At 41.7% G+C, this 25,616-nt stretch overlaps 1 protein-coding gene across 2 annotated transcripts in view; it reads right to left on the bottom strand.

The window, feature by feature from the left end:
- Positions 1-22,290, bottom strand: part of LOC120451647 (trophoblast glycoprotein) — a 42,217-nt gene extending 19,927 nt beyond the window's left edge. The window contains exons 1-3 of one of the 2 annotated variants that reach the window (XM_039635513.2): positions 21,980-22,290; positions 21,568-21,896; positions 11,200-11,286 (exon numbers count right to left, since the gene is read on the bottom strand). The gene's annotated coding sequence lies outside the window, so the exon portion shown is untranslated. Of the gene's footprint in view, positions 1-11,199; positions 11,287-21,567 lie in introns of both variants that reach the window. The other variant, XM_039635512.2, reaches the window with a different exon arrangement.
- Between the last annotated feature and the right edge of the window lie 3,326 nt (positions 22,291-25,616).

The following is a 25,616-nucleotide window of genomic DNA, read 5'->3' as shown; positions in this document are numbered from 1 at the left end:
GTGGCACCAGTTCCACTGCCACTTCGGCGCACAGTTACAGTTAGAGCATCACTCGCAACCACAGCCACATACACACCCACATCCACATTCACTTCTATATCCACATCCACATCCACTTTCATATCCATTTCGATAACTATTTCGGGCGCTAATTGAATCAGCGACTCATGACGAGAGTAGTCCACCTCCCCGGAGGTTAAGCGATGATTTGATTTGCCGCTCAAGTGTGCCATAAAAGATGCCGCCGTCGATGCCTATACATATGCATGAGCATCAGGGTGGTGCCTTTCTGCTCTCCAAAATTAGACAACTTGGGATTTAGAACTTTATTTGAGAGTAGTCCGCTCTAATAATCCATTTTTAGAGGTTTATATGTCCCTGCTTCAATTGCATATACTTGTCTCCAGTTCCATCTTTCAGGAATTTAATTAAACAGCTAGGCCAACGGTGCGTATGCGTAATGTGATTTAGTTTCCCAACCGACAGCTGAAATGCAATGGGCCCAACCTTGATGGCCCACCCTAATGTATATATTAGTACATCTGCCTGCGTAAACCTTGATCAAGTCACTCTGCGTGCGGTTTGTGTGCCATCCGACACTTTGAGTGGCGACGGGCCCTGGGCGAAATCAATGCAAATGGGAGTGTAACCGACAGGCCATCTCTGCCATCTCGACCATCTAGGCCTCCATAGTAAAGTACGTCTCTGGCTTGATCCTTGTCGCAGGCATTTCAATCGGGATGTGGGATGTGGTGTAATTAAATTTCACCTGCCTTGGGCCCTGCGAAGGTAGTCGACGGCTTAATGGAGTCGGATCTGCATGAAATTGCTCATCAAACGATTTGCCGGAGGAAGATCCACTATCCACTTAATGCTCTTACGAACGAATCGCAAATCTCGGCTGTGGGCTAATGCTTAAATGGATTTCCGTGCAGCTATGTCCGGCTAATTGCAGTCACCCAGCTCCACCCCACTCCACTCCACTCGAAGTAAAGCACCTTTCAATGTGTTTGAGCGGCATAGGCTTATTACTTTCCCATTATTCAATCATGCAATCGAAAATTGGACTGGACTGCAGGCAAATGCGAGATTCTTGATTGGTGACAAAGTGAAAATGGGAAAAAGGGAAATGCCAAGGGGCAGAGGGAAAATGTCCACAAAAGTTGTAAGGGCTAGAATAAAATATAAAATTAATAAAGTTCAAGCGCTTGGCAAGGAAAACCTCAAGCAATATCCAAAGGCTTGAGAAAAACATTGTTGAAATGAAAGTTGAAATGCCCTTTCTCAAAGCGGATTCTTAGGGCAGTGAAAAATAATCAAATATTTCGAAATCCAAATTATCAGTTAATAATTATAAATATTTAATCTGTGCATATCTAATATATTCTCGAAATTGGAAATGTTTGAGCCAGATTTATGTACATATATGACACTATAGACACTTTCAAGTTAATACTATTCATTAAAATATTATTGTAATTATTTTATTCAGTAAAATGAAACTGAAAACACATTTTTTTTAATTTTAGGGTATTTAAATCGGAACCAATGCAAACACAACTCAGAAGCTTAATTAATTTCTTATGCCATGTCGCATTGCCTCTCCATCGGAAGCTTTTCTTTTTCAACTTTTTGGTTTTCCTTCCTACTCTTTCGTCATTTTCTCTTGTGATATTGACGTCCAAGAAGTTGCCCCAAGGAGTGCTGTGGCAAGAGCTGGGAGTCGAGAATAATCAACGCACCCATTGAAAAATGCAGTGCGACATTTCCGCTGCCGCTGCCGCTGGCAAGGCGAAATGCAGTCGTAGGAAATGGGGGGCAGTGGGGGGGATTCAGCTGGATTGCGCTTCATGAATGTCGCCCTGAAGGTGTCGCCCACGCTTACCCCTCATCGCTCCCCTCACCACCATTCCGGCGCTTTCTCGCAGTGTCTCCGCTTTGCCCCTTCACCTTACAGCCTCACCACCCCCCACCCGCCACCCAATCTTCCATGGTCTGTGCTTTGTGCCTCGGGCGGCGTGTCGGGTGCGTGATTTACGTCACACGAAATGCAAATACATGAGTAAACATGCAAGCCCCGGCGCAGACAAATACTCACATCTACATGCATAAGTGCACTCGGAGAAATGTCGAGCCTAATGCAGTTAGAATAATCAATGTAAAGACTTTCGGCACGCTTTATAAATTGTTGGAATGGGGTAGAGCATATTTTATGGTGAATAATATGAACTTTTTTTTAATTGCGCAAGCACTACATATATACATATGAAATTAAAGAACTTGTTCAAAAACAGTTTATGAAAACCTAGCAATATTATATTTTTTTTTTGTCATTTTCCAACTTAAATGCCTAATAATATACCGAGTATATTTCATTTACCTAGAACTATTTACAACACACACTTTATTTCTCCGAGTGCCTGCATAGAAAATCATCCATATGCATGCTCACATATATTTATATAGTGGGAATGGTTATGGAAATGCGATCGGAGTGGGAATGGAAATGAAAATAGGAATACGAATGAAACAGAGAACGAGAATGAGAGTTGGTCTATGTGGTCGTCTAACACAAAGTGGAGACCAAACATTTCACGTTCCTCAAATAAACTGCACACGAGCGGATTAGAAGGGGGAGTGGGGTGGGAGTGTGGGTGAAGATTGTCGGGCATTTTGACAGTTGGCAGAACATTCTTTCTAATAAATTTATGCGGCATGCGATATGGACTAGAAAATGGGACGAGCAGCGGGGGATCCCCCGGAAAAGCGTTTGGCAGACAACTGAATTTGAACTGTTATACATAGATGTGATGCTAAAGACGCAACACAAACGCAGATTGTATGCGAATCTATAGCAGCCACTTGTCGGTATTAAACTTTCAGTAAAATGATTTGATTTCTATTCATATTATGACTATCTGATTCGAGTAATGTCTTTTTAAGGCTATATTAAGAGAAGCACTCTTGCTTTTTCGTATATTTACGAATTCTGTTTATTAAAAGTATGGCCAGTCCAAAAAATAATAATTCGTTTTAATCAGTTAATTATAACACATTAACCGCCCGGCAGCGCGCGATCTAAAGAATTCAATTAAAATAATAATCAACGCATATTCTGATTGATTTCAGTGGACAGTGCATCGATGCGAGTCTGAATGTTAAGCAATTTAAAATTATTTAAATGCACAAACTTGCACATTTTAACTGAGTGGAGGAAGCCGTTAAACATGCACAAGTGCATTGCATACTTGTGGGAAAGTGGGAAAGTGTTATAATCTGCTAATGAGCGCCACCAAATGCAAATCAAACATTTGGCTTTAATGCATTTTTAATGTGCTCAGCTGATGCGAAACATTCGGTTGGATGATTGAGTGAGTGAGTGAGTAAGTGAATGACTGGCTGACTGATTGATGGCGACATTTTAATGAGGCCCATTGGCAATTCGCTCTAAAATTCGCATTATGCAACCGAACTTCCACCTGCTTTCATTCCCCAGCATCTCGCCCCATCTCACTCGCCCGCCACTTAGGCTGTCTCTTTCTGTCACTCTCGCATGCATCGCTGGCCCAGAATTTGGTTCAATAATTTTTCAAAGCGCGCAGCAAAAGGAATTTCAGCAAAAAGTCGTCGGCGCCTTTTTTGAAAACTGATAACAATCTAGTTGCTAGCTATGCGCCCTCTCTCTCTCTCACTCTCTCTGCCTTGTGCTCCCTTGTGCTCCACACACAAACAGCAAGTAAACGTTGCTGCACATGCATCTACACTGGAATGCAAGTGTGTTCATATATCTGGGTGATTTTTAATGTTTTCAACAAAATTTAGCCATTATATTAAGCTTTAAGGTTAGTTATAGTAATTAAGGTTACTTATAATTCACCCTACGTTCTAGGTTAGCAGTTTTGCAGATTGCTGGTTGTATTTTCTCAATTTATAGACGAACTATTGCCGGTTGTACCTCTTTTCTTTAAGGTCTAAATGTGGCGCCAGCTTAACTAACAATTTTTTTTCAGTGCACTTCCTCAGCTTGTGTTGTTGTGGCTGTTGCTGCTTCGCTTTTGTGCGGTTGTGTTGCGAAGAGCGAGCTGCAGTATAAAGCAAATCGTGTCAATGACATTTGGTGACACACACACCATTGCACGGCGACGCACACATGCACGTGTATACAAGTGCGTGGGCCAGGGGGAGAGGGGTGAAGGGGTGATAAGAAAGCTAGAAGAATGGTGGAAAAGAAAGGCCGATACAAGAAATTGCTTTACGAGTAACAAAAGGGGGGGGGCTTTCTGGTTTTCTTGTCTAACCATTTAAGTGGGCGTATGTTGCGTTGCGCCTGTCACAGATAAAAAGGGAAAAGGGAGCAGGTCGGGTGGGGGGACTAAAGAACATAATTTACGGTTAGCTCTGCGCTGTGGTTCCTATTAATAGAAACGCTTTTGGGGTCATTACGTTGTAAAGGTATTGTTGCTGTTACACGTTAATGCCTTGTCGGCATATAAATGCAATTTGCGGGGGCAATCATAAAAAAACGTTAAACACAACTAAGTACACTCTGAAATTAATATTACATATTTTATGATTTTAACAGAAATGGCGAAAAAATTGTATTTTTGTTTTTAATAATTGGTACAGACCTATTTCTCTCTGTGTAAGATGATCCAAAGATTAAACACAACGATGTATACCTATTCAATTTATCAAACAGCTGCTAATTTATTTCATTGTACTCAACTAAGCGTGGGATCAGATGGAAACTTTTTATTGCAGTGTGCTGATGATTATTGGATATCATTAAATAGGCTTTCCCCGACTTTATCTTATTTATTATGTTCCTAATTTTCCTGTGTTACTTGGAACAAATATTTCATAGAACTGACCTATTTTCGGTCTTCTAAACTAGGACAGCCACAAAGATAGAAAACTGAAAAACAGTTTTTGAAATGAATCTGAAAATAATAAAATCGAATGTTGCATAGATGATAGTAAACGTATTTCTGTAATTGCAGCGGATTTCGCATGATTAATTAACTAAGCGAATAAGTAGCCAATTGCGATGTGCAGGTATAGTAAATATGTACTTCAATTAAATCAAGTCCTCTACCATTAATGCCATTGTCATTCACGCTTCGTCCTGTCAATTTTCGCTTCCATTTCAATTATTTTTAATGCCAGCTAGCATCGCATCGATCCACTACCGAGCTCATACCGAAATGCAAACTGAATGGCTCGTATAACCATACGCCCCGTTGGCCCAATGTTCCGCTCGCCCAATAGCCTGAATATATAATGCGGAACAATTCAATTTCGAATTTTTTCTTGTTTACTCCTCGTAGCTCCTCTTTCTTTTTTTTTTTGCCTGATGCCATATAATTTTATTTTCAGCTCCCATCCTGTTTTTTTGTGGCCATTTAGCTGACCGCACTGGTTGCACCACCCCCTTTCACCTGCCGCTTGCATACCAACCACCCATCTCGATGGCATTTAAAGTTAAAAGCCATGAAAATCAACACATAACAAACCCGAAATCGCGGTAGGAATAAAGTTTTGCGGCTTTGCGGAAATTGTAATTTAAAACTACGCCTCTGCGGTATTGTTCTACTTCGTTGAGTTGAGTTGAGTTGTTTTGCCCTCGGTTCATATGCAAATATACATATTTAATTTCATTACTACGAATTTTTTCATTGTTGGCGTCATTGAGAGCGTTCATAGAATAGCATTTCCAACAATTAAATGAATTGCAAATAAAAGGCTCTATCCAGAAGGGCGACCGGCGGCAGAAAGTAGCGCTAATCAACACGCGGCATAATAAACAAAGTAAACGGATTTTGAAACTAAAGACTATGCCGACTGGCAACTACTCTTCGTTTCTTAAGCGAGCAATATTGTACAATCGTAAATGCACCACTAAAGCCAAGCAATGCATCGCATTAAATTAAATATGCGAAAAAATGTCAGAGAGTTTAAAGCATTTTCCTTATGCTGCTGCAAAATGCAATTACAGGCAAAAATCGTGGTAAAGTCATGGCGTTTCAATACAGAGGTTAATCATTCATCGGTCGATTTCCGATTCCCTTTGTGAAATCCGGTGATGTAATCGAGATACTACAGGCGCTAGCCCATATGCCGCAATTAAAGTGCACTTTAAAAAGGGTGTGTGCAAAATGCAAACAATTATACCCATTTAACGCAGATGTAGTTCAACCACAGACGACATTTAAACTACTTTTTGCGCACCATGTGCCAACTTTATATATACGAGTATGTATATTTTTGCAAATTCATACAAACACTGATATATGTAGGTCGCAAAAGTTTTAAAGCTTTAAGAGAGATGAGAATTTATTGAGATTTGTGAATAAGCCTGACTTTTTCGCTTGCAATTTGACAATTTTTAGCACCAATTACCAATGTCATTTGTCACTCTTGTTGGATGAAAAACTAGGAAGTTTGCTTTTGCTGCTGCCGCTGTCCCGCTCTCTCTCTCTCTCTCTCTCTCACTCTTTCTCTCTGTCTCGCTTCCTCCCTTGTCTGGCTTGAGCTTATTTAAACATTCTGCTTATATATTATTTCCGTTGCGGGAAAACTTGGCCAGCTGACAGACGACAAGGCAATGTGTCAACCCAAATGGAGAAGAAAGAAACAAGCACAGCAGCATAAAGAAGTCGGCCAAAAAGGAAATCCAGATGAAAAGCCAGGCTCTGGAGTCTGGGCCAGCTTTTCCTCATACCTGAGTTGGGAGCCAAAAAGTTGACGACTTTTTTTCAGTTCGTGGTGACTCTTGAAATTAGTTTGGGCTTAAATAAGAAAACTTGCAAATAAAATGAAATGGAAATTGGGCAAGATGCGGGGAAGTATACCGAATTTTCAAAAATTTTCCAAAAGAAATAAGTAGCTAAAAAAAGCCTTATATTTATTAGATTGGCGTATGGGTATATACACATACATATATCCCATTGATATGAAATATTACAGAAAACTTAACAGACAAAGATAATTAATTCGGATTTCCTTCTTTAATAAACTTAAAGTTTTTCAATAACTCGGAATTTTCCACTGTCAATACATCTTCTTCATCTAAATGTATATGCTTAATTCATGGATAATGTTTTCTTTTATCGGTTCACCGCAGTTTTATCCATCAATCTCTATAAATACTAAATCTAAACCAGACATTATCCCATCATCATTTTTCTTGACTGTCGCTCGGCATTTCGACAGGGACCAAATCAACAACAATTCATCACCAAGTGGATGACATAAAACCACTCTGTTTTACCCACCAACTTCCCTTTGAGCCATCTGCGGAAAATTGCCCTCCCAGCAAACTTTGGCCTGCATAATTAATGAATTTACACATGCATAATTATAATTACCAGCAGCCAGCAGCGACTAACTGCCAACTAACATCAGTTTGGGGGGATGGGTGCCTAATGAAGTCGCATTGCTCGGAGGAAACTACTCGTACAATAAACAAAAAACAACAAGAGCAACTTCATCGAAAATTCAAAACCAATTGGCAATTTGTGAGCCAGCTTTTTGTACTCGAAAACCCCAAGCCCCTTTTTTTTCTGCAATGAGTTTCCCCACCGATTTGAACCATGTTAATTAGCTGTTGGTAGGATGAGGGGGAAGCGGTATGGTTTTAAAGGGCGTGTAACTGTAAATTGTTAAAATAGGGCCCAAACAATCAAAGCGGAAGAGGTACACGTTAAAAAATAAACTTACATCAACATTTTATGCCACAGGAAGCATTATTTATTCAGATAGAAATAATGATTTAATAGATGTCAACTAATTTTTATGGATTTTTTAAAAATAATTCCAGATATTTGGTGTACCAAAAGTTTTTGGTATGAAAGTCAATGATACATGCTGCTTTGCGGACTATTAGGTATATATTTTTTCGCAGTGTAGAAACACTGGATTTAATCACACCCTCCTCGCCTCTTATTTGACCTAGCTTGATTACTGAATAATTGAGTGCTGCGTATAATGAAATTCGTATTCAAAATTCGTCGTCATTCAGTTGCTGCCGCTGAATCAGAATCTGACTAAATGTTTGTCGAGCTAAGGGACTGCAGGGAGGGGTTCGGGTAGAGGCTAGGGGTGTGGGTGTGTAAGTGGGTGTGGGCGACGGTGGGGGGGGGCGAAGCTTTCAGAGGTGAGTAAGTGCGTTTGTGTGTGCGTTGCTGTGTCTGTGTTTGGTTTGCGTAGCCGACTTGCATACGTAATGTCCTTCCTCCCTCTTACCAACTTCCTACCGGCTTGCCACCCCCCGGTTGCCATGAAACCGCTTTGGATCCGCCTGCTATCCCACCACCTCTGGCCATCATCAACGCAACATCATTCAACGCTTTTATAGCCATTCAACTTGACGCATCCGTTTTGGCCAAACTTTTTGGCCTGGGCCGCAGCTGAATGGGCCACGAGGCCATGAGCCAAGTTCCACGAGCTGCCGCTAACGGGTGGGTGGTTCAAGAGGTTTCACTGTACAGATCAGCGGATATTGTCACCAGCTGGAGGTTATTAGATCCAAGATAGTTGCGTATTAACTAAATAGATCATCATGAGTTTTTCCCTATAAAAACTTTACGAATTACAGAATATTAGGATTTAAGCAGGGCAGAATTATGGAAAATAAAAGCAATTAGGGAATTAATATTGTTGTTTCAGATAACGAAATAAATATTGAAATGTTTCGAAATAAATATTGAAATGTTTCTAAACATTTTTTAAAAAATAGTTCATATTTTCAGATATTTTTTTTTTTTACCAATTCCAGCGTCATCTAAAGGGCCACCCTCGCCGGGGGCTAAAAGGCAACTGGAGCTTTGTTCTAGATTTGTGGGAATAGGAATGCGAGGAAAGGCAAATCCAGGAGCGGATCAAGGACTTCCGAGCAGGCCTGGCTATATCCACTTGGCTCCAACGGCGGCTAACAAGTCGCGTTCGCTTCATTATGTGGCCTCTTCCTCGTATTACTGCGTTTATGTCACTTTTCACTTTCTCACTCGCAGACTGTCTCTTTTTCCCCCATCTGACCCTCTCTCTCTCTCCCTCGCACTCGCACTGGCTACGCCGGCGTGTCATTTCGCTTGGTTCATATAAATTGTTTTGGGATTTAGTCGCACGATTTTCCTGCCTTTCCCCGACCATCTCCCCCACCCCCCCGCGTGCCAATCCCCAGACTCGGCTCACAGCTCCGGCTCATTATTGTCGTCGGTTCGTTTCTGTTCTTTGTTTAATGACATCATTTTGTATGAAAAATTGTAGTTGCATACAGAGTGGAAAATGGTAAGAGGGATATAGGGTCGGGTAAGCCCTGACAAAATTATAAAGTTGAGCAATGATTAATGTCGGTACTCCTTACCCGGCTTCCTATCGCGCATATATCGCCTGCGTAATAATCCTTGTCATGAAATATTTCGACAGCGACATGCACATTGCTTCGTTAAATTAAAAGAGAGAGAGTAAAGACACGGATACTGAGTTAAGTTTTATATACTTTTTTGTTAGCGATTTCAGAGTCACGTTTCTGAAAGAAAAATGTATGAAAAGCTGGAAGCAATGAAAGGAAAATGACAGCTACGCGCTGGGGAATCACAAATTAAATGCGTCGACAGCATTGAAAGAAACGATAAGCTAAGCATGTGTTCACAAATTTGGTTATATTTTTTTGAGTGAATAAATTTTGGCCAGGCAATGAACCTCTAAAAACTCAAAGCAGTATATAAATTCTACTTTATTTGAGTTACCTATAAAAAGTACATGCCATTCTTGTCAGTTCATTAAAAACCACAAAATTACTAAAACTATCCATCTAAATGGAAAACATTTCCAAGCACCTCATCTTCATTGTAATAATCTTTATCTTCATTGGATTTGCAGTCGGGTCTTAAAACCCTTTCGTGGCTACATTCTAATAAAGATATGAATCATGAGTCATTAACCACGAAATGGCAATGGGAGCAATGATGAGGCAGGGTTCTAACCACACTCATCTTATCCTTTCCATTCTGCAAATTTGAGTAACAATAAAACCGAATAATTCCTGCCCAACCTGAAAATTCTTTAGTTGCCTTTCTGTAGAGCCAGCAGCACATTTTGGCCAGGACTCTTGGCCAATATTTGCTTTGAGTTGTGCAAACAGGGTGCCGCGTGCATTGTGTGCACGTTAAATACCGCATAAATTAAATTAATTGGCAAAGTTTATTTTTTATTAGTTTGACGAGACTATAAGCCAGAAAGAGAGACAGAGAGAGAGAGGGAGACAGCGAGTGTGTAATCACTTTTCATTGTGTACCAATCTCGGCACAGTCTCGGCGAAAACTTTTCAACACTTAGCTATGCAAATGGGCGGACTTTTGAAGAAGGGAGCGACTGTGGCATCTTGCGGTGGCACATTTAAAATTTAAATGGCTTCAAAGTGAGCATTCGCCTATATAACAGCCTTTTGTAGCCTTCCACCAAGCCATTTACTTTCCTGCTAATGAGTGGCAACCCTAGTGTCAACCGCAAGCCTATAACGGTAGAATACAAATGTCAAGCTTCGCAACAGCTGTCAAATGCCATACTTATACATAGGTTTACACGATGGCACATTTAGGTAAATAATATTATTTAAATTTATAAAAATCCACCCCTAAGTTATTTCAACTGGAGTATTAGGTATACAGGACAATGTATGATTAAACGAAGTCACAAAACTCACCGCATAAACATTCTAAGCGGACTGTTTTTTGTGGAATTTTCATGAAAATCCATGTATAAGCGAAATTTCCCCAGTCTGCAGTCGAATTAATTGTTCCCCTGGTGAAATGAGGGGAATATAGAGGGTGGAAGGGGGTTCGGTTAACAAACATCTAACTGTCTTTTTGGCAGCTTTACTCTCCCACTGGGTGCAATTAAAAATTATGTTTATATTTATTTTCCACTCCTCTCCCGACCATAAGTTCTCATGAAATGACACTCGAAAAAAGGCTAGTAAACGAACTACGGAAGGGAAACGGAAATGAAAACACAAAATGGACGTCAATGTTGACATTTGACATGGCGGGGGTGTGTTTTTCTTTGGTTTACGAAAAACCAACGAAGGATTGTATATGCCTTTTAATGACAACTTTTTATGTATCCGCTTATCTAGGTACCATTAATCGTTAATGATTTCCAAGGAGAAAGATTGGTGGTGTTACAAATTTGACTTACCTTTTATGAAGTGAGGTTTGTGTGATGAAGCCAATTAATGTGATGAAGCCAATTAAGTTTGTACAATCGTATACCATTCCATAAAATCTGAAAGTATTAATAATTATTGTTTTTATTAAAATGATAATTTAAAATAGATAAATTATTGATTTTAAATAAAATTATTTGATTTGGTTTAGTGTATAGACATCCCCTGTTCATTTATAGTGCAATACCATATTGAATAGTGTATGTGCAAACGTATGACTGACCACTTAACCCAGATGAAATCGAGAATTAATGCCATCGTCAATCAGTTAAAATCACATTTCATAGCTCTTATACCATATAATAATATAAAACTTTGGTGTCGGTTAAAGGAAGCCGTAAACTTTTAATTCGTAATGCTCTTGTTTTCACGTTCTCGTGTTTTTGTTCTGCCGCGAAAAATCGCCAACTACATGAAAAACCCATAAGCCCAGATCCCCATCTCCCTTCGGAGGACCTGCCTTCAGTTCGCGTTCCGCTCAGCCTTCATTGTTGTTGCTATTGTTATTCCTGATGGCCATTCCGCCGTCTGTGGCGAGTGCAAGCGAGAGGCCAACAGCGGGCGAGTGAGACGGGCAATGCGAGACTGCGGCGGCGACACCAATATGCATTTATACGAGGCATCGACTGCAGATGCGAATGCATCAGCAAACAGAAAAAGAAACCGAAACAGAAACTGAAACAGTGCACAAATAAAGCAAAATGCGAACAAAAACAGAAACAGAAAGAGATCTCGAAAAAAAGAGAACGAGAATACAATGGAAATGTTTGGTTTTGTGGGGGGCTTCGAGGATTTCGCGGACAGATGCCATGGCTATGGGGTGTCTACGGAGTTCTATAAGCTCCGCTTTATAACTCATATGGGCTTGTTATGTGCCATGTTATCGTGTTGTCGCTGCACGCATTTGTCTTGATACCCAACTCGTTTTTTGTTGCCCTTTTTTGGGCTTTATAATAATGAGCTTCCGACAGGGTATGAATGAGGGTATGCAGGATTGGGTCAAGATAGAATATACATATGAAGGTTGTATTGTTCAGAATGCCAAAAGACTCTTAAGTCTGAAATACTACATCCTGTGATTCAATGCGATCTAAGGATCGATTGATCACCTCCTTTGTATAACAGGGCAACGTCCAGTCCATCTATGGACCAGGTCCGCCTCCTTTTCGAGGAGTGGGCGGACGGGAGGAGCAGCAGAGCAGCAGAGCGGCAGCGGAGCAGACAGGGAAAAATGCTGTTAAACAAGTTTCGGGTTTTCAGTTCTCGTATTTTTTACTCCCAAGCCCAAGCCTGAAGGCTGACGAGTGCGTGCCTTTTGCTTGGCATGCGAATGAGAATTGGTTTCAACGTTTTCTCCTCTTTTTTCGCCACTTTTTTTTGTTATTTTTTTTTTTGCCATTTCTGTCTGGGAGGGAACAAAGTGCAGAGGCACTTAATAAGCAAAGTGTTTGCCCTGCATGGGCAAGAGAAACTCGTATATGCAACACGCCTAACATCTCGCAATGCCTCACAGATATTACGATATTAAAACTGCTAAAACTACTAAAACTGCAAGCAGAAACACACATTGTGGGCAACAAGATACAAACTTGTCATCAGCATACAGCGAAGAGATGGCAGAAGTTTTCCGCCCGAATTCAATTTGAGCGCGACAACAACGGCAAACAAGATGAAGCTGCCCCAAAGCGATGGAAAAGTCGAACTCAAATCTGGTGGGGAGAATGAACTTCTCGCTCCGCAGATTGCTGACTTGCTGGGTAAAGTTTTATGGCACACCGCTGCCCTTCGCCAACGTGGTCCATAAATTACGTTACGTATACGCAACGTTGGCGAACACATAAAGTATTCGCCTTATGAATATAAAAAGAAGTAAACGCAGTAAATTAGGCGAAAAATTCAATAATTTTCCCAACCAAATGGGGACACGGTGCAAACCAGGAGGGGAGTGCAAACGATCTGAGTGTTTGAGGTTTGTGCCCTTGAGTGGCAAACCCAAGAGGGTAAACATTCTGGAGTACACCGAGTATAGCGATAGCGGGAAAATCATGTAATGGGAATAACATTTAAAGTGGAATTAACGGTCGTTGGGCTTGAATTTAAGTAGAGTTTCGGTGTGCGAAGAAAATCTCAATCTCATATCTTACATTCAACTTTGAATGTCTGATGAATTCGAGCTTTTCAATTATACCCCAAACTTTCTATCTATTAATTGCATCCGGCTAACTGCTCAATCTTTATCACACTGTTCCGGCAGATACAAAACTCAAATTCTGATGTGATCTCCCCACAAAGTTACCACAAATGTTGGCCTCCTGCCAGCCTTAATTGGCCAGGCCATCACGAAGGCGGCCAGCAGGCAACACCCCAAACTAAATTACACAATTAATAAGCGCAGCCAACAAACCAGAACACAAGCCAGCCCAGATAAACAACAACAGCACACACAATAACCGCACATTTAAGGCAAAAATCTGCACTTAAGCAGAGGGCCAAAAAGAAGGAAAGGGTTGGGGGGAATAGAGGTTCTGACCAGCCCAGCGAATGCGTGGGAAAGTAACCATATCCTGGCCAAGACCGACTCCTATCCGAAAAGCGACTCAAAAATTAATCAGGCGAACATAATGCAGCGGGCCAGATGAGGCAAAGAAATGCGATAAAAACGAAATGGGAATCTTTAAAGTATTGCCTGCCGTACATATATAGATAATGAAATACGATGTTCCCGCCACGGCCAAAACCAAAACCAAACACAGCCGAACAACCAAACAAACTGAAGTTTCTTTTGCGTCCCGAACCCTTCGTGGCCCAAATACTTTCGTTCTGGCCCGAGGGCAGACAGGCCAAAATAATGGAGCCAATGGCCATGGAACAAAGCAACACAAACTACAGTAAAAGCCCCCAAAGATGGTTAACAAAGCAAAACATAAACGGAATTCCCATCGAATTTGTAATACCCTGAAGGTAGAGGCGAAACTTGTGGGTATCGAAAGTTGGAGTGGTTAATTACACTTACACTTTTTTATATTTAAGAAAGAAATCATGACTAAATGTAGTAAGCTAAGAACGCAGAAAAACAAAAGGTAGCTTTCTAGAACTGTCACTACTAACTCAAGATGCTCAAGTCAACGGAATCATTCCTCTTGGCCAAATAGTTCAAGTGCCGCTTGTCGAAAGTGTAGCGGCAAACAAATAAAGTAACCAAGAGACCACGAAGACAAGGACGACAAGGAAAAAGCTCATAACCAAGGTCCTGGTGCTCGGCATTTTTGGGCAGCAGCTGCCAGACAATGCCACGCCCCCAAGCCCCCTAGCACATATGTGGGTGGGTGGAAAAACTCAGGCATGGAGTATATGGAGCTGCAATGGCTGCCCTGGGGGCGAAGAAGAAGGGCGGCCAAGTTATGGCCATAGACAAGTGCTCGAGTTTCTTATCTGGAAGCAGAGCTGAGTTTTTTTTCGCCCACCTCCCGGTTTCCTCGTTTGTTTTTCCCAGCACATGAAATAGCAAACATTTTCCCCGAGTCATCCCGAAAGTGGAAAATGGTCCAAAAATAAAATAATAAAACGGAAATCCTTCGCTCCACAGCCAATACTCATTAGATTTGTGCAAATACTTGGCTGCCAATACCCCAAACCCCTTTGCACTTCGTCTAATGATGGCTTTCCCATTTTTCGCCCGCCATTCTCAAAAGTAATTCCACTGCTTACGCAATTTTTCATTTCGCGCTTGCTGGGCAAATAAATCAGAAATTTCCCAATTTTTTTTTTCTTTTTTTTTTTAACGAGCCACCAGCATTTTCCCCATTGACTTTTGCCTGGTTTTCTTTCCACTTTCCACTTTTTGGGGATGTTAGTACACTGGGCGTGACCTGCAATGTTAACGCAAATAAATCGTTCAAGTTTTCGGTTTCCATTCCAATCGAATGTAATCAAAGTCGAGCACTTCACATCTCAAATATGTTTGCCATTACCCAATGTATTTGGGGGCCAATCGAGGGGGACTTTGACTGATAGGTTGCTACTTTTAAGCCAAAAGTCAAAGGCCAAGTGGCATTTACCAAGCTTACAGATGCCATAAAATATTTACTGACAGGTTTCAATTTTTAGTCACACTTTTGGAAAGCAACATTGAAAGGGCTTTTTTACACCTATTGATAGCTCATGATGATGACTTGCTGATGAACCTAATTTGAAATGAAATCTGACATTTGAAAAGAGGAGCTTGAAAGCATAAAATTGTACTGCTGTTCTTGTTGTTTCCAATTTAGACTTAATAAGATATGGTGCTCCTTATTTACTTACTTTCTGAAGTGGAAAATTGTTTCGGTCTTATGCACAAATAAATACTTTATTGCTGATTAGATTTCCATGTAGGTTACAACTTGTAACATCCACTTGGAGATGTGTTCTCAATTGTCCCGAAGACACAACCATTCGCATTTCACTGCCCATTCCCACTTGCTGTCTCCATTCCAGCTGGCATGCTCCACGTCTGATCCACGCCTGCTCCATTCCCCATTCTGAGCTCCACATTCTTCTACCGGCTCAGTGAGTAATCCTGTTAACATGGGACTGGGACTCGGCCCCACTTACGTCTCCCGCATTTGGAATTCAATAATTTCCATTTGTTTGCTACATTGCTGCCCTGTTTGGCCTGCCGCCCCCCGCAATTAGCTACCCCCCCATCCGCTGAGTTGCACGAAATGTGCTCACATTTGGCCACAAATTAAACTAAACCCACTTTGGATGGAACCTTGTTTGCTCCCATGCGCCTTCGGCAATGCTAAATGTGTGGATAATGAAGGGGTTTTTGGGTCCTTCGGTTGGGCAGACTTGGTATGGTATGAGCCAGGTGGAATGGGAAATGGCAGCTAAAGGCGAATGCATTCAAGGACCGTGCTTTGTATTTGCCATTCGCAATCAATTGCCACAATTTGTGTTGATATACGGGCTGCCTGTACACTCCACCTAGCACTTCGATAGCATTTTCCCCCAATTTTTCGGCCAGACTGCACTCACCCCTCATAATTCCAAAGAAATATTCCATACAATTGTGGATATTGTGGAAAAAAAATCGAACTTTTAAAATTTCCATTCAGATTGATTTTCATCACTACATATAAATTGCTTTTTCGACCTGTCGTGATTTCTCTCCCAGTTGGTTTTTTCGCTGGCATCGTTGTTGCATTTATTTAAAACTCAAATCGAATTGCAATTAAAGACAGCCGACGTACGATGGGAATATTTACAGGGCATCCACACATCCTGTGCGACTTTTGGAGCGGGGCCAAAAGTTCAGTTAAACGAAAATAGTTTGAAGGCTGCTCCAACTGGAAGGAGTAACTAAAAATATCTGAGGTAGTCCAGCCGATGTTCGTGTTCAATTGAAATGAATAATACAAAAGTGTACATTGGACATGTGCTTATTTCTGAGAGGTAAAATCAATGTTGAAACCAAGACATAACAAGGTTGTTTAAAAGCTGAAGTGGTGTGCAGGCTGACGACTTTTATGAAATAAATTGAACTTGCATGGTTTCAAAATCAAGTACTGGTTTTACTCATTCAAGTACCCTGAACTACATAACTCAAATTATATTCAACTCTTGAACTTAATAAAATCTCAGCTGTACTCGTAGGACGTGGCTCATGAACATTTGGCCGCAATTAATTCAGCACCCACTCCCCAGAGAGCTTCACCTAAATGTGGCCGCAATAAATTGCTCTACAAACTGCAACAATTTATGCCTAATTATATTAAAATTTGACAGGCCATTGGCGCTGCTTTTAATGCCAAAATCAAGATGTTGCCACGCCCCTTCGAGGCTCAGCCCCTTAAAAGAAATGGGGTGAAGCAAGCGGAGTGTGGCGGCAGCAGCTGATAGCTGTAATCCGACCAGCTTAGAGCAACCCAACCCAGACCACGTCAGAGAAACCCTACTTTCCGCTTTTTCCACATCCCGACGGAAGGAGAATGGCCCGGCAGTAATTCACACAATAAGCCGCAGACAGGCAGCCAAAATGAGAGAAACAACAAATATAATTTTGCACTGCGCAGGTAAGAGCACGAATGATACCCATTAAAAAGCATGGAATGTGGTTAAGTGTTTACCAAGCAATTTCACCATTATAACACTAATAATAAGATAATACGATAATTGGGGTGCTTATATCATTTTCAACGACTTAATTATAATGTGTTGTATCTCTATTTTCATTCTAAATTTGAGTAGAACAAAAAACTTCTGCTACCCTGTAAAATTTGCGGACTAAAAAGATGCTGGAGAAAGCAGAGCGGGCAGAAATGATAAAAGAAAATTTCCACGAACCTGACTGCTTGTGGCACGTTCCACCCACACATACACAAACTCACGCACACACCTGAGCGGTGCTGAAGAGGCAGATGGAGGGGCGAGGGGGGAGGCGTCCAGACTTGTGGCATGCCTCAAAGGCAAATGTGGCTCAGACAGAAAACGCATAGAGAGACATTCGGCGTGCCAAAGCTAAAGATGAGAAAAAAAAAAGAGGAAAGGTGCAAAATGGAGAAGAAGACGTCTCCACCCACCGGAACTTTAGTAGCACACCTCTTTAACACGTAAGCGACAATTATGTTGCCGCAGTTGCAGTTGCAAGATACAGATACATCAGCAACAGCCACAGCAACGGCCGAAAATGGAGAGAAAAATCAAGCCGTGAGTCATAAATTCGCTTCGACGCCTCCACGTTTTTTATTTTGTTTACACTTCTTTTTTTTGGCGCAGACACACACCGGGGGAGTGTGTGTGTGTGAGGGGGGAAGGGGGATAAACGCAGCCAGCCAGACGGGTGAGAGATAAAGATAATGTATGCGGCGTGGCTTACACAATGTATCTGAGAGATACAAAACAATTAAAGGCAGCCGGCGATGGCTTTAATTGTGATTTTATGCAAATGCTGGCTGGGCCAAGCCCCAGATTCTTTACAGTTCTGCCAGTCGATTGAATTAAATTTCCCTTGCAGGCTCAACTCGCTTTACTCGCTTTATGGAATATTTATTCCACTTGCAAAGCACCTTCTTCTTCCTGACTCATCCCCACCGTCGGGACTTTGGGTATTGTGTATTTTTGTTGCAAATATTCTCGCCATGATATCAGCATAAGTTCTGCGGGGGAACGGAAGAATCGGTTGTATCTGAATTTAAAGCTGGCTCATTCCTTCGCATTTGACGCACTTGCAATTTAGTTGGCATTGTCTTCCAAGCAACACAACAATTGCAGCTGCGTAACTGCCCCCAACTTCAAACTTCAAGTTGCTGTAGTTGCAGATTGCAGATTGCAGGCTGTGATCAAGTTGCAGAACGCTTATCCTTGTTTCTTGACTGACTTTGATTGACAGGAAACTCGGAAAATTAAACAACCGATTTCCACTTATCTGTGACTAAAGCACAGACGGAAGATTTAAAGTATTTGGCTCAATTCTGTTATTGTTTATTAAGTGCCTGAGAATATATACTTTGTATAATGATCATAGATGTTTGCGTTTAGGGATAAGAAAACATAGTTGCAAGTTAGAAGTAGTAGTTTTTGCTTTATTAAATTTAAGCTTGACTTGGCCAGCTGCACAGTTTCATTAACTTTCCTTTGACTTGCAATATTCTTTGTCCAAAAGGAGAACAATTTTGGCAATTTAATTTAATTAAAAAACACTCGGATATTTCTGGTTTCGACTCCCTGGCAATCAGGGCAACCACCTGACCAGAATTCGATCCGCAATTGGCCGGTTTCAAGCAGAGAGCACTGCAATTATCCACATCCCTTGGATGTAGCCAAGCCACAAGCTAAGTAAATATCCGAAAACAAAGGTAAATATTTTTGTGGCTCAGTTTCAAATACAGAAAGTAAAACTCTTTCCCTAGCCTGTCAAATCGAAGGTCTAAAGTTACCGCCCCATAAATATAAATGCATTTGTTTGCCATTTTTGTGGATGTTTGCTTGGCTGGACATGCGTCTGGCATGAGAAGTAATTAAAGAAAATATTCGTTGTTTTTCTTTCATTGGCCTTGCGACTTCAAGTGGGCGGAAATTGGGCAAAAAGATAGAGCATATCATGAACATTTGCCACAGAAATAAATTTCCATTGAATTGGCTCAAAAGGGTTCAAGGATATGGACTTCCTTCCTGGCCAGGGCAATAAAACATAACAAGTTGTCACAACTGTGACACTGATTGAAATTATAAACTGTCACCAGCAGGGACATCCCTCGGATGCGTAGATACACCCACACATTCCCACACTCCCACACACACAACACTTACACACACACACGCGTCGAGTGGGTGTCGTAGCATGCATGTATATTATTTGAGATTTTTGCATACAAATTATGCCAAAAGTCTGTCCCCCGGCAACTCGAGCAAATGTATTCCAAATATTTGCCCGGTGAAAGTGTCGGCGATATAAGGACGAAAGGGAGGCGCCACCGGACGAAGGATTGGGGCAAGGGGAAAATATTCGGTGGCTGGATAAAGTTTTGGCCTGCTGCTGTGCGATAGAAAAAATATTGTTGCGCATTAAGTGTGGCTTGCTGGACTAGTTGGCAGTTTTAGTCCTCAGTTCCAGTGGCACATGCACTGCACTGCAAACTGCAAACTGCATGCTGCATATTAACCTACCCAACTCCCTTCATCATTCTGGCGGCATAAACTTTTAATTTGTGCGTAGCTAGCGAAAGTATATGAAAAATGGCACGAAAACAAAAGTTCCGTATAAAAAGTAGACGCACGAATGCTGGTCCATGGACACCAGGAACACCATGGACACCGAACAAGGAGACGGGGGACAGGAGTTCCTCGTAATTGAGGCAAACTGTGAAATACGAGTACGTAAAGTCTCGGCAAAAGCAGGCCAAACAAATTAAAAAGGCGCAGGCTGGAGGGGCAAACATTGGGGTAGATCGGGATACAGACATTGAAAGATAATTAAGTGAGTGCGCAAAAAGATGAAGACTGCACCCGATGTAGCCAAAGTATCTGATATCCTTGTAATAATGGTGCAAAATGATTGGCTTAAAGATTTAATGCAGCGAGATACAATATATAAAAAGGTTTTACTTGTTTAAGGGACTTTATTGGTTATACATGCCATAGAAACTGCGTAAAAAGAAAGGCAGGAAAAGCGATGCCGAGCAAGGCAAGTAAACTCCATTCAACATTACTTCATGGCATTTCCCTCGGTGATTAGGTATTGATTAGGCCAATAAATAATGCAGGCAAGCAAAGCCAAATTGTTCTACATTGAACAGTAAGCCAATCATGTACCCAAAAGCAGCCCCACGAAGGGGAAATCGAAATCAGAGTAGAAAGTGGGGGCTAAGAGCGAGTTAACTGAATTTCAATTAGTGAGTACCTCGCCATAAAAAGGGCTAAGTAAGAGCCATCCAAGGAGGAGGAAGTTCTGCCAAAAAAACAACTCTTCCATATTCCGACAAAGTTGGCTTCGGCTTAAAGTTGACAATTAAAAACTTTTTGGAGCTTTTCGTGTTTTGTTGTAGTCTCTTTTGTTGTTGATTTGCCTTTGCCATCGGTTGTTGTTGCTGTGTCTTGTCTGATTTCGTTTTTTTACCCTTACATAGAGCAGTAGCACTTTTTGCATCAACATGGTCAATAAGTTTCCGAATTTAATCTGTATTTTTCCATTCAATAATGAAATCCTACTTTACCAAAATCCATGTACACAAAAACTTAAGTTAAATTCGTTAATTATTTTGAATTAAAACCAGAATTAAAAAATGCCTGAATATAATACTAATACTGCTTAGTGCTCTTTTAATCACTCATTTTCTTTATGATCAAATATCACCCACTGCATATTATGATTGAAATGTGGCACAAAAACTGCAAGCGTATAAAAAGTTCGTGTATCTAAAAGTTGTCAGTTCTTATCTATTTTTTGCCCACATTGAGAGACAAAGTTTGGCAAAAGCAAAACTGTGCAAATTAGTTTAGTTTACTGCCATTTTGTTGTTGCTCCGAAATGATTTACATTTTCTGGCTTCTCGAATCAAATTAGAGTTGTCTCCGCTTCTGCGTGGCCAAATGAAGAATGCCTCAACAAGTTGTTGCTGGATTTTTATACTTTATTTTTTTTTCTGCGGCGTATGTAGGGAGGGGGAGAGGGGAAGAGGGTGGCAATGGTTAGGGACAGATTCTGCGATCAAATTAAAGTTACTTTTCACATACGACAAAAGCCAGTTTGCGACTCCGCTGGCGTCGACGTCGACGTCGACGTTGGCAGCGAAAGCCGCGACATGTGGGCGGTAAAACGCGCACACAGATATACACACGCACACCACTGCACAACTCACCTCGGTCAAAACGCTGCGACTGCGCTGCTTTCGATTCTGCTGCGGCGATTCGAAACTGGTTTTTATATGCTATACTCTATACGCTGTATGCTATATGCTATATGCCATTTGCTATATGTACATATAGTATTTCTGGCTTAGCTTCTCTTCTCGTCCCGTCGATATGTGCGTGTATATGTGCTGCTTTGGTATTTCTCCTCGTTTTTTTTTTTTAACCAATATATATGCGTTTTTTATGGCGTTGCGAAACACTCGAGTAGGCTTGTGCAGCAGTTGTTGTTGGTTCTGTTGTTGTTGTCGTTGCTGTTGTTGTTGTTGGCCTGTGGGTTCTGTTGGGCCATATGAGACAAGCATTCAATTAAGCCCCACAATTGGCCAGCAAACAAAAGAAATCACACAAGTAAACACTCACTGCCTCACTGTTTCACCACCCATACGAGCACAGCTAACCTGTGCGCTTCACTTGTCGCGCGCGCGCTTTTCCTCAGCTTTTCCTCGACCGCGTGGGTGGGCGTTGGGTTGATCGAAGCGTTAACAACGGCAACGACGGCGGGACGATGCACGATGCACAATGGACGATGAACGGGACAGAACGGACCGCTTAGCGGCTAGCTAGTGGTTTCAAAGTTCGTGGCTAGTAGCGAGATTCAGCAGCGATTTCCCCAGACGACAAACGCGCGACGACACATCCGCACAGCACAAAGTTTATAAACAAACTGAAAACTGTAGCCGAGCAGCGACGCCGAGCGCCAATGCCAGCAGCGACGCGGCCGAGGGTAGGCAGAGGGGCAGCCCCCACAATGGCAGCCGGCTTCAAGCACGTTCGATGGCAGCAGGCAACTTGCAACATGTTTGAAGGATGACGAAGCGGGGTGGTTGGGGCTGTGCTGCAGTGGGAATTAATGGATATAACAAATTATTATTATTAGAAGTTATGGGTTACTAGTGGTATGAAACCACTAAACTGCAAAATCTGTCTAATTACTAGAATTATAAAATATCCTTAAATATAAAGTATTTATACTGCATTATTGTCGATTAAGCACCAAGAAACCAGCTTATGTAGTCACGTATACATAGAACATTTGAATCCACCCTCGCTTGACTCTTGGTCTACCAACCTGTTTGAGTTCGATGAGTTGCACTCGTAGTGGAGCCCACAACTCCCCAGATGGCTGACGAGCATAAATAACAGGTAACGAGGATTAAGGAGCCGCTGCGATTGAACCTATTCGATGTTGCCACAAAAAACTACTACTTTAAGTAACGAAAGCTGCACCTTTGCCCCTTTCATTTAAGCCAGGCTTTCGTACCATTTGCATTTCATTTTCATTTTTCTTCGTCGTTGATTGTTTGTTGATGTCATGTAGCGTTTTTTCTACACAAATATACTAAATATGTATATGTATATATGTATGTGTATTGTTTTTTGCTGCTGACGCTGCTTTTGTCACCGATGATGTTGTCTTTGTTGTTGTCGCTGCCACTGCCACTGCCGCCGTCGTTGCTAAGTCAATTTTAAGGTTTATTTGAATTTCATTTTTTCCTAGTTTTTCTTTGGCGTTTTTTCGCTTCTTCACTTTGACAGCGGACGTTGCTGTTGATATTTTTAGTGTTTTATGTAAATTTTCCAAGGCGCTATTGGAGCCAGGTTTGCGCCCACTCCCCAATATATACATACATCCATATCATATATATATATGTATGCATACAGTAGTTGGTAATGAGGTTGGCTTTATGCCCGGCCATACTTATTGGTGGTGCAGGCTTTTTGCTCCTGCATCACTTTCGCTTCGAGCCTGTTGCTTGTGCTTGCTGTGAACTAATAACGAATTAATTTTGATTTGAATTATTCATGCTCGGCTCAGCACACTCACAAATGCGGGTGTTTGGCAACACACACACACACACACACACACACGGACACATGCATGCACACTGACAAATAAATTAGCATTTCGAGCGGGGATAAGCCGATTTAACACGAAATATGCAATTAGCGCACTCGGAAATCCGCTTTGAATCAAAATCAAATTCAAATCGAATTCCCAGAATTAACTGCCTCACTTGATTATCACATCCACCTACTCGAAAAAGAACTTTGATACTCAGATGAACATTTCTTATCACCAATCACAGTGCTATATATACTAAAAAGTATTGGGAAGGTAACTCTACGTTGAGGTCTCTGCTAGCAGATATACTGCGGAATCTTCCGATGATCGGATATCTGACTTAATTCGGATTTAACTAAGTTTCCTTTCCTTTTGTGCTATCTGCCTTTAGCAGGCAATCAGCAAAGACAACAGGCAGGTGAAAGGGGCAAGGTGAATGGAGAAAGTCTGAGACCCCCATTTCTCTCCTTTCTCTCCTTTCAAACAGCCATCCTTTCGGTACCGTTAATGATGATGCCACACACGTGTTCCTGCCCCTCTCTTTCTGTGTGTGTGTGTGTGTGTGTGCTGTGCGTAAGTGTGTGTGTGTGTGAGGAAGATGCAGCTGAGCTCCAGTCGGATGCACTCATGCAGCTTGATTGGCCTCCTCGTTTAACCAGCCAAGCCCCTCCTTTCACCACCCCTCCACCACCCCCCACCCACCCAGCATTCCGCCCACTGAATGACAGTCAAAGCCGAAGAAGGAACACAGGTGGTGCGGGGGGGTAGGCGGGGTAAGCTGCCAGAGACGAAGACAATAACTTCCTGTACTTTATGTTTGACTACTTTTTTTGCCCTGCTAAATAAATGGGTTGGTATTACCAAGGACACCTGATATACGGTGAAAATGCGGCAGGAGGCGACTCATGCCAAATTGAAGAAGTAGGCATAGCAACTGAATAAATTAAAAAGGGTTCCCTGCGAAAGGTTGGCTCTGCTATAGAAGAGTAATTAAAACAACAAGGCTCTGCTGAAAATATGAAAATGTGTAGGGAGGAGTAACGAACATATCAGTTGCAAGGTACTGGCTACCCATAAATGATAAATGGCCGCACTCCTGTCAAACTTTTCAGACAATCCGAATATGAAATGACTTGATTCGCGCTGTTTCCATTTAAATTGGCTGTCCTTATCCATGGATATGGACACTGTCCACTGGCCACCTACTAAACCCCCCTCTCCCCACGCGTTTGTCGCACATTTGTGGGCTAATTAGTTGCGCCGCAGTACGGAGCCAAGTCGGGAATTATTATAGTGCCGGCTAACTGATAAAGCCCCGCCTGTGCCCACAAAATGCCATCATCATCATCGATGGCGCCGCAACTGTCAGTGCAGTTTGGGCCATGATTTATGTGTGTGGATTTGCCAGGGGTAAAAGAAAAGGGAAAGGGGAATCAAAATAAACATTTCGGCCCGAACTGAACTGCTGAACTGAACCGAAAACCAGACAATGCCAAACAAAACTATGGCTAATGAGGGCCGCAGTGCGCGAGGCAAATAAATTCTGCAGGGAGCTGGCCGACCTCTAACCTTTGAACTCGCATTCACGCATTCACCCCTTTTGCCTGGCACAAAAACACACAAAAAAAAAAAAGAAGGCTACTCCGCTAATGACCAAAAGCGGATTTCGCATTGCAGGCAATTATTATTTCTTGTGCTTCCTTTGCATTTATTTCTTTTATTTTCAACATAAATTTAACTAAGCCGCTCAAGTGGTGACCCCCACAAAGCGCCCACACTTGCCACTTTCCACAGAGAAAATGACCTCCGAAAGTAAATAAAAGCCGGTGAAGCGTTTCAGTTTTGTACATTGCTCGGCTTGATTCACGGCTAATGCGAGGATATCAAATTTAATTTTGCGTAATTAATGTTCCCCAAACTTCCATTCGCAGCCCTTTCCTAACTTGATAGAGGTCCGAGTCATGACCGAAAGAAAATTCATTAATATGATTTAGGCCCACAGGATAAACAACAACAACATCAGCTTAAAGGCAGAAAACCTTCCAAAAGATCCTAAAAAACAACAACGAAAAAAGCGATACCCATACTTTGTAGGGCAAAAGGGGTATGCACAATTCTTGGAAATTAAGTGCCGTACTGACACATTGCAGTAAA

This window comes from Drosophila santomea, chromosome 3R (genome assembly GCF_016746245.2).
Source record: "Drosophila santomea strain STO CAGO 1482 chromosome 3R, Prin_Dsan_1.1, whole genome shotgun sequence".
NCBI lineage: Eukaryota > Metazoa > Arthropoda > Insecta > Diptera > Drosophilidae > Drosophila > Drosophila santomea.
This window is presented reverse-complemented; position numbering and strand designations above follow the sequence as displayed.